Source organism: Rhinopithecus roxellana, chromosome 10, assembly GCF_007565055.1.
Source record: "Rhinopithecus roxellana isolate Shanxi Qingling chromosome 10, ASM756505v1, whole genome shotgun sequence".
Taxonomy (NCBI): Eukaryota; Metazoa; Chordata; class Mammalia; order Primates; family Cercopithecidae; genus Rhinopithecus; species Rhinopithecus roxellana.
This window is the reverse complement of record NC_044558.1, coordinates 83804523-83814261: the sequence shown is the minus strand read 5'-3', so window position 1 is coordinate 83814261 and position 9739 is coordinate 83804523. Positions and strand designations below refer to the sequence as shown.

General features: G+C 58.2%; 1 pseudogene across 1 annotated transcript; it reads right to left on the bottom strand.

Moving 5' to 3' along the window:
• Window positions 1-883: 883 nt before the first annotated feature.
• Window positions 884-3473, bottom strand: LOC104666285 (annotated as a pseudogene). The gene has a single exon (XR_748533.2). The product of XR_748533.2 is annotated as an uncharacterized LOC104666285 (transcript).
• Window positions 3474-9739: the final 6266 nt, after the last annotated feature.

Genomic DNA, 9739 nt, shown 5'->3' with positions numbered 1-9739 from the left:
GGCCCCAAACCACGAAGGGCTGGCGCCTCCTTCCGACAGGAGCCAGAGGCGTGAACCACGCAAGACGCCGTCAGGGAGGCAGGTTGGAGTAGCTCTAGTTGAGGTCAGCTTGATCCCTCTCCTTGAGCTTTGGAGACTAATCCCACACCCATCAAGAAATTTAAGAAAATGCGTTTCCTTGCCAGCAGCCACATGTCCTTCATCTCAGGAATCCCCCCAACTCTCCCATGCCATGATCAAAACAGCTTTTGTTGAGCACTTACTGTAGGCAGTGGTATCAGGGCTGCTGGCTGAATCACCCGTAACCCCCACCCCTCATCTTACCCCTCACCCCGGGCAGGATGACTGCCCTCTGCACCAGCCAGGTGAGTGGACAGGGTGGCAGAGGGACCTCCCTGACGCTGCTCCACGGCAGATAGGCACGGGAGCATGGCCGAGAGTGGGATCCTACCAGCTGGGGTAGAAGAGCCCATTTCTAACAAAACCTCAACAGCAGCATAGTTGGGGGCAAGTGACCTTCCGTAGTTTCCTCAGATAGGGGCTGGCAGTACTCAAGATCTTTTTGCTGGCGATCCCACCCCAAAGACTCCCAGTTTTCAAGACTCGGCAAGGCTCATGTAAACCTCACTTCGTGGAGGAAAACGGCCAACCTGGCAGTTCCATGGTCAAGGTTCTCAACCGCTGCAAGGAAGGCACGGTCTGACCACCAGAGGGCAGCAGCGACCGCCCATAGAATCCCAAGACCACGGCAGAGCTGGGAAGGGGAGGCCAGAAGGCACCCCAGGTTCTCAGTGGACGCCCTCTCCGGGCACTGGGCAAAAGGGAGTCTCCTGGGTCAAGCACCCCCTAGACAAATGCACAGCAACTCATCCACTCCTTTTTCGCAACACGTTTATTGAGAGGCAGTTATGCTCCAGCTTTCCAGGAGGTCAGTCTTGGGGGAAAGTGGTGCAATGGAGGCTGGAAGAGGGGAACCCTTTACAGAAGGCTGAGCGCTGGCTGGCACACTGGGCTTGGCAGCACTGGAGGGCAGGCAGGAAAAGCAGGGTGGGTAACCCGGCCTGACAAATGCACAGCAGCTAGAAAAACTCTTCAGGCTCTGGGGTGGCTGGGCCATGAGACGGGAGGCCAGGCAGGGCTATCAAGGTAATGGGGTTCAGATCATGGAGGAATTGCCTGCCAGGCTCCATGGGACTGGAGGACAGAAGGAGAGGAGCACAGCCACCAGCCGGGCGCTGAGCTCCCCAGGGTGACCAGGGAGGAGCTGTGACTGGCTGAGGAGGCAGGGCTGGGGCGGAGGTTCCCTAGGACCCAGGAGGTAGCCAACACACTCCAGGTGGAGGAAGAGGACCAGAAGCTGGTGAGTGCATCACTCGAGCCCACAGTGGGGCTCCTGATTGTCCTCAAAAGCCTCAGACCTCAGTGTCCACTTTTTCCATCCAAGAAATGGGGCTGTGAATCTCTGCTTATGACAGCACAAGCTGGCACGAAAGTGGAGGCGGGAAATGAGAACAAGTGTGCCTTCCCAGCCCGGCCTGGGCCCAGGCAGAACAGCTGATACTGGCCCCAGTCTGCCCACCCACCCCTGCTGGCCAGGAGGCTGGCAGAACCCCAGTCCCACCTGCCTGGAGCGCATTTGATTTGGACTTGACTGTTGTGGTGATGGAGGGGGCTGAATCTGTAGCTAAAAATACCTCGGAGCTAAGCCAGCTGCTTCGGAGCTTCCTAGGAGGCTGGGCCGCGCTGGGCCCGCTGAGGAACTGGGCACGCCCACCCAGGAGGCAGCTCCCTTACCTGCCAGAGGTTGAGGACCCGTGTCACTCCCCTTCCAGTCACTAGGAATTCCTGGAGAGTTTGAGAAGGCAAGAAAGATTCCTTAAGCTGCTTCTTCACACAAGGGTTCTTGGGTCACTGAAGCCTGGGGGAGCGGCCGAGTGGTCGGGGGGTCAGCTCATCGGTGTCCACACCGGGGCCTACGCCATAGTGCAGTCAACAGGGAAACCGAGCCCCGGAGAGCTGCAGGGGCCCAGCCACTGCTGTGTTGTCAGAGCAAAGCCCAGCCAGCTCCAGTGAGGCTGGAGGCAACACTGTGGCACCCACTTCCCTGGGTGCCTGAGAACCCTGCAGAAGGGCCACCCACATGAGGCAGGAGACACTGAGCCTTCAGGGATGAAGCTACTCCCTGAGGTCCCAGGGATGGGAGCTGGCCTGGCAAGTACATCTACCAAGCCCGAGCAGTCCCCAGGCCTTGGCTGCCCATGAGCACTCGGGGACGGGCCAGGGGCAAGGCCACTCCTTGAGTGCTAAAAGTTCCCCTCACAAAAGCCAGACTCAGCAACAGCTCAGAACATTATTGTCTGCCGGGCGCAGCGGCTCACGCCTGGAATCCAGCACTTCGGGAGGCCGAGGCGGGCGGATCACCTGAGGTCATTTCGAGACCAGCCTGACCAACATGGACAAACCCTGTCTCTACTAAAAATACAAAATTAGCCGGGCATTGTGGCGCATGCCTGTAATCCCAGCTACTCGGAGGCTGAGGCTGAGAATCGCTTGAACCCTGGAGGCGGAGGCTGCGGTAAGCCGAGATGCACTACTGCCTAGTCAACAAGAGCGAAACTCTATCTCAAAAAAAAAACAGAAAAAATTATTGCCTATTGCCGGACCTGCTCCTCCCAGCGCTCAGGTGCAGGAGTTTGCTGGAGGTCACATGCCAGCTAGAGACGCACTGGGCCAGGCAACTTGAGATGGTGGGGCCGCCTCACCCCTCACTGCACAGCCTAGGCAGAGGCTGTGTCTCCACCCAAAGGGTCCGAAAGGTCATGCTCCGCACTAGGGTTCCGGGACGAGGAGCCGGAAGAGGCGGGGACGCCAGCGACTCAGTAGTAAGGCAAGTCCTGCCACCTCCTGGCCGGCCCTTCCGCTGGCGTGGCCCTCTCTCTGCAGGCCTCAGGGCCGGGCGCCAGGAGCAACCCCGCCCCACGTTCGCTGGGTGACCGGTGGGCGGGGCGCCCTCGAGGGACCAAAAGGAACAGCAGCAAGAGGACAAACTGCCCCACCCTCCCTGCCTCAGGAGGTGATGGTGGGGGGACAAAGAAAAGGGACCAAAGCACAGAGAGAGGGTACAGGGAGAGGGGTACAGTCCAGCCAGGTGGGTCCCGACACCGCGCTGAGAACCACATCCAGACCACAGCTGAGCACCCAACAGCTCCCTGATTGGATCCAGGCAGGGAAGAAACTGGCTGGAGCCCTCCAGGGTGCAGCTGGGGAGACGTACATCAATTACTTAATTATCCAAAGCAGGTGGGGAGTAAAGACCCCCACCCAGAGAGCAGCGAAGACTCTGCAGAGCCAAATTTAAAACAGGTTTTGGCCGGGCGCGGTGGCTCAAGCCTGTAATCCCAGCACTTTGGGAGGCCAAGGCGGGCGGATCACAAGGTCAGGAGATCGAGACCATCCTGGCTAACACTGTGAAACCACGTCTCTACTAAAAAATACAAAAAACTAGCCGGGCGAGGTGGCGGTGCCTGTAGTCCCAGCTACTCGGGAGGCTGAGGCAGAAGAATGGCGTGAACCCGGGAGGCGGAGCTTGCAGTGAGCTGAGATCTGGCCAGTGCACTCCAGCTTGGGTGACAGAGCGAGACCCCGTCTCAAAAAAAAAAAAAAAAAAAAAAAACAGGTTTCAGGGAGTACAGAAGAAGAGGCTTTTGGGACATTAACAATGTGAACCTCAATTTTTATCAGGTGCTTTTGCTCTCTTGCTGTACTTGGGCAGAGGGGAGTCTGGGCAGGAACACCCTTCCCTCCCAGCAAAGGAGCTGGACCCAGGACAGCTCACCCGGGATTGAAGACCCAGCCCTGGCCCTCACAGGAGGAGCCAACAGCACCACGCCGGTTACTTCCAACCACACAGTCCTGGGCACGGATGCCAGCAGACAGCTGGCACGGGAAGAAGCCCAAAATAACCCAGACAGCTGGGGTGAGGGGTGCCATGGGCACAGGCGCTGGCTGCCAAGTCAAGCCACCTGGAACACCATCCTGGCTCTACTGGTGGTGGCCTTGTGACCTTGGGCGAGTCACTTCTCCCCGGATCATGGGTGTGTGACCCAAATCTTGACCCCACCATGGAACAGCCTGTGCGGCTGGGGAAAGGCCTCTACCTCCAGCTGGACTTAACCACTCCAGAGGAGAACCGCGTTGGCTGCCTTCCCAGGGAGCGGGAGCGCTAGATTCCCCTTTGCCCTGAGGCAGGGACACGTGCTTCCGCAGGTGGACTGGTGGAGGGGGGAGCTCTGAGGCAGCCCAGCGCCCACCCCCTGCAGCCACTCCCAGCAATAACCACGATCACAAGGAAGGCCAACTAACAGTTTGGGAGGAGGGCCTCCTTAAGGCACTTAATCTTTCCCACCCACCCTTTCCAGCAGGCATCCTTATCACTTTAAAGGGGGACACTCACCCAAGGTCACCAGCACTATCGAGATCCTAGCCCACGGCGAACTATCTCCCTTAGCACCAAGATACCTTTAGCAAGGTCTCCCTGTTTATCCCCACAGGTCCCCAGAGCTCAGTGTAGCCCTCACAGCGGGAGTGGGGCACACCTCCCAAATAGGGGAGTGGTGTGATCTGGAGCACCTGGACACAAATGGTTCATCAACGCAATCACAAAGCAGAGATCACATGGGGGGTCTGAGACCAAGGGCCGCCAGATTCTCCAGCTGTGGAGCTTCTCAAACACTGAGATGGGAAACTATTCAGTACGTGAAGTCAGCTAGTGTTAAAATGAAATCAATTACTATGTGCCAAGCGTGGCACTTGGCACTTCTGCGTCAAAACCCCAGGTGTTACCAGGCTGGGGGCTGGGGTCTCAAAACGTGTTCTGACCACAGCATCAGCCTCACCTGGAACTTGTTAGAAATACCAGTCCTCAGGACCCACCCACTGAATCAGACACTCGGGCACCAGGCCCCGTGGTCCATTTTCAATGAGTTCCCCCTTCGGGTGTGATTCTGAAGGCGGCTCCAGACTAAAAATCACTGATCTAGCCTTGTTTTTGGAGATGGAGAAACAGGCTTGGAGGCTATGCCGCTTACGCAAGGCCATAGCTGTTCAATGGCTCGCCAGGTTTCAAATCCAGCTTTGTCTGGTTCTAAAAACAAGGCTTATATACAGGCCTGCCCATTTGGGGACTGGAGAAGAAAACAAGAATCTCAGGAAGATGGAGAAGCGTCAAGGAAGGCCCTTTCATAAAGAAAGCTGGCTGGGACCCCGGGTCTCTGTTCTTTGCCTCCCTAGCAGCCAGACATCCGAGGATGGCTCACACTGTCACCCCACATTCCCCACGGGGACGGCTGGAGGGGAAGCCACAGCACAGTCGGGCTTTCTGGCAGTGACCTGTGTCTTTTAGAAGTGGGAGGCACCCAGGGCCCTCCCCCCGCCGAAAAACACACAACTGGGAAATACTTGCAAGTGGAGCCTCTCGGATGCTGCTAAATTCGGTAGAGAATTGCACGCCCCAAATGCCTGACAACAGAAGCTGACAGGCGGGGATGGATGGCCCTGGCGGCCCAGCAGGCGGCCCTAAGCGCTCGCAGCTGCGGGGGCGGGGCCGCAGAACCAGCCCGGCGGGTTTGGGGTTCCGCCCTCCCTAGGCTGCAGGCCAGAGTCCCCCAAATCTCCCTCACGGTCTGGGCAAGGACTCACACCTACCTTAATGGGAGGACTGTCAGGGTCAAACTAGGCCTGCCCCTGCCGTCGACAGAAGGAAAAATTATCCATTCGGGGGTTGCCCGGCTGTCGCCCCTTCTCTGGCCCAGAACCTGGAGGGGAGGAAGGTGGAGGGCGGATCAGGGCGTGGGGGGAGAGAGATGTGACTGGCCGAAGGCACAGTGGACGGGGGCTCTGGGGCTGAAAGGGAGCCACCAAGACGTCGCCCCACCCCCAGCGGCGCGGGCGGCCGGGGGCGGCTGAGTCAGAAGGTTCAGCCCGGACGGCGGCTCATCTGCATTTCCAAAGGCCCGCCCCGCCCGCACTCTCCCCGGGAAGGGCCGGAGATCTGAGGCTAAGCCCGGAGCCCCGCGCCTCGGGGGATCCGGAGGGCCCCCCTCCGTTTTCCCAGGCTTCCCCCACCTCCTGCCTGGAGACCTGGGCAGGAGGGCTGCGCCCTGGGCGACCCAAAGGGGCGTCTCTGGCCACCCCGAGGGCCTCACAACCTGAGTGGGGACAAAGGGGGCGACCCCTCGTCCCGCGCCGTTTCGGATCTCAAAGGGCGACTGGGAGGTCGGACCCAGGCGCCCAGAGTCGGGTGGGCAGCGGGAGGCAGCCTGGGGTCAGGGCCAGGACGGGCCGCGGCTTCCGGAGGAGCCGGTGGGACCCGGGGCGGCCTCGAGGCCCCGCCAACCCTGTGGCCCTCGGCCGCGGCCGCCCGCGCGGGACAAAGAGAAAAGGAGGAAGCGGCCCGGGGCGAGGCCTCCTGGTGCCCGCGTGGGCCTCCGGGTCGCCCAGCCCCCCTCCCCCGGCCGCTTCTCCCGCCTGGCGCGCGGCGGCCGCCACCGCCCCAGCCACGGGCAGCGCGCGAAATGGCGCCCGTCAGGCCGCCGCGCCCGGCTGAGGCGAGCGCGGGAGACGCGGCGCGCGACGCCCCCGAGGCCCACGGCCCCCTAAACGGCTCCCGAGACCGGGTCGCCACCGCTGCGCTCCGCGGGCTCTCGGGGCCCGACCTGGCCGCGGGCCCGCCTCCTGCTCCGGGCTCCCCACGACCGGGGGGACGGAGGAAAGGAGGAAGGAGGGAGAGCCGCCGCCATTAGCACCACAGCCCTGCCCGGCCGGGCCCGCCCGCCAGTCCAGTCCAGCCCAGCCCAGCCCAGCCGCGACGGGCTCGAAGCCTGTAAAGAAAACTGGTGTTTGGGAGGAGGAGCGAGCGCGGCCAGGAAGACAGGAGCGCCGGGCTGCGGGCGGAGATGCTGCGTCATGGTGCCAACATGGACGCCGGCCTTTTGTCCTCCTTCGCGTTGCCAGCGCAGGCGCACCCCGGAGCCCCGAGAAGCCGGCTTCGGGGTGCGGAATCCTCACGATCGAAAGAGAAAGAGGGCCAAAGGCTGGGCGATGAGGCTCCCTCGTCTTTTAAGCCCCCCCGTCTCCAAAGCACTTCAATTTCTTCTCCCCATCCAGGCTCAGACCTGGGAAGAGCGAGGGGGGCGAAGGCAGGCGGCTCCATGAACCCCCGAGGGTCGCTGCGGAGCCCCTCTTCTCGCCCTTGGGGCAGAAGAGGCACAGGGGTCCGAAGAGCCCTCTGTGTCCCAACCCCCCCGCCCACTGCCCGCTCCGGCTGCCAAATACAATGCTCCAGAATCCTTCTCCCCTCAGCTCCCAAACACTCGCAGCCCTTGCTTGGCCTGCAAAAGGGTTTCCTCGAAGGGGCAAAAGGCACTTTTATTTCTCTTACTTACCCGCTCAGCCCGGTGCCATGGAGTCTAGAAGATCAAGCTGGGCGGTGGTTTTGGAGACGTTATTGTAAAAACATACATATTTTTTGATTTAGTTGGGAAATTTGGGAGTTATGGTGGTGTCTTTGTTCTTGTTACCTTTTTGTAAGTTACACCCTCACGTTCTGCTCCTTCCACTTCTGCAAACTTTCCAGGGTTGGGTAGGCAAAAAGGCGGCTTCGCTGAGGACTGTTTACTGCTCTGGATATAGCAATGGTGTGATCGTCATTAAGAGACAAAAGGCGAAAATACACAGTCAAATCAAACAAAAGGCAAAAGACACACCAGCCGCCCAACCACCATAGAAAATACCCCCCACTTAACGTTGGTGTTTGCTGGAACCAGCTAGGACTTGTTTTCCAGTTTTAATCTAGTTTCCTGTGACGGCTTTAGTCTCTCGACACAAAGAGAAGGTCTTCCTTTCCCTCACCCACCAGCTCCCCCCAACCCCCAACCCCAAAGACAGAAAAACAGGGCTGTTTTTCTTCAAATAGATCGATTTTCAAAGAAAGTGTACAAGCTACGGGGAAGAAAGCTGACTAGCATTTAGTGCTGTAAGCATTTTCAAAAGCATAAAGCTAGAACCTTAGCTTTATAAAAGCAAGATCGTCTCAAAGCATCTTAACTGGCTTATATTAGACAAGAGAGACAAAGACATACATGCAGATGAAGGTTCGGAAAATTAAGGACATCTCAGCAACATTAACATAAAAACTGTACTGCGTCAGGACAGAATGGATTGGGTACTTACAATGTAAAAGGTTTTTTAAAAACTAAGAGTAACAACTGCTTACAATTTTTTGTTGCTGCCATTTCGCTAGTCCTAAAGCTATATACATTTAAAACATTACCTTGTTAAAAAGAGAGAAGGAGTTAATAAGATGGCCAGGTTTAAGTGTTTAATAGAGGAAACTAGATATATTTAAAAATTTATTGTTCAGTCAAGAGAATACAGATTAAGACAGCTCCAAACTCCCCCCACCCACCCAAAGAACAAAAAGGAAAAAAAAATATGTCATTTACTTAGGTTTTTTTGGAATTCAAAACTGTTAACTGCTGACATGAATGGTGTGCTATGACCTAGTTATACAAGACAAAGATGGATTCCAAGTCATAAGGAAAAATCCAGATCTTTTTAAAAAGTCTTCTCCAGTCTTCCAACTGTGAGTCCTTGGGCCTGTTGACAAATGTTAAACACACTGAGACGTCCTGAACTGGATGGTAGAGTCAAAGGAAAAACATTCCCCATTTGCAACAAAGGAAAAACCCACTTGGCCATTTAATTCCATTGCAGAAAAATGGCTTCCCTCATCTGTTGGCCTCTCCTTCGTGTCTGATGAAGGATGTTTTGAGATCAGCGTCTAATAACTCAAGCCCTATAGAAGCCGCGCGCTGATTGGCTGCCGCGCCCTGCCGCCCTGCTCCAGCCAATTATCTACCCACGGCCAAATTACAAACCCCGAAAAGAGCCCCAATATGAGCTACACCAGCTCCGAGCCCCGGCGAGGCGGCTCCTGCGCCTCGGCCGCCAGAGAGGAGCGGCAGAGGGGGCTGCAAACGCGTCCTCGCGAAGCCCGGGAGCCTCGGAGTTGAACTCACAAAATGGAAGCCGCGCGCTGATTGGCCGCCGCCACTCCCGGACCTTTAATAAAGAAAGGGGAAGGAAAAGATAAATGCAAAAAAGGGGGACTCTCTCCTCCGCGGGTGGCTGGAGGAAGGGGGGGAAGCATGTGTTCAGGACAATTACAGGGCGATCCCTTCCAAAAATAAAAACAGAAGAAGGCTTCTATCGCCCAGGTCCAGGCGAGGGCTACATCCTCCCAGGAATGCGAATGCTAACGTGGTGAACCCTGGTCTCCCCTCCCCAGCTCAGCTCCGGGGAGGGGGTCGCGGGCCGGAGGAGGAAGCTGGAGCGCAGATACCTCGATTGCAACTCCTCTGAGTCGACGCCGGCCTCCCCGCGCGGTTCCCAGCGTCCACACACACCCTCGGCCCCCTAGACCCTAGCCCTCTCCCCGGGCCCCGCGCGCTCGCCTCCTGCCCAGGCAGTTTGGAAACAGTTTTGCAGGCCCGGGACGCACGCCGCGGCGGCCGCGGCTCGGAGGGTAGTCCCGGCCGCGGGAGGTAGAGCCCGGGGAGACCCCCTCCCCCGCCAGCCAAGACCCCCACCCCAGTCCCAGAAGAATAAATAAATTAAAAGGCCTTCCCCCGGGGAGGGGGAGGCAGTGTGGGAGCGCGCGAGTGAGGGGTGGGGGGCCGCT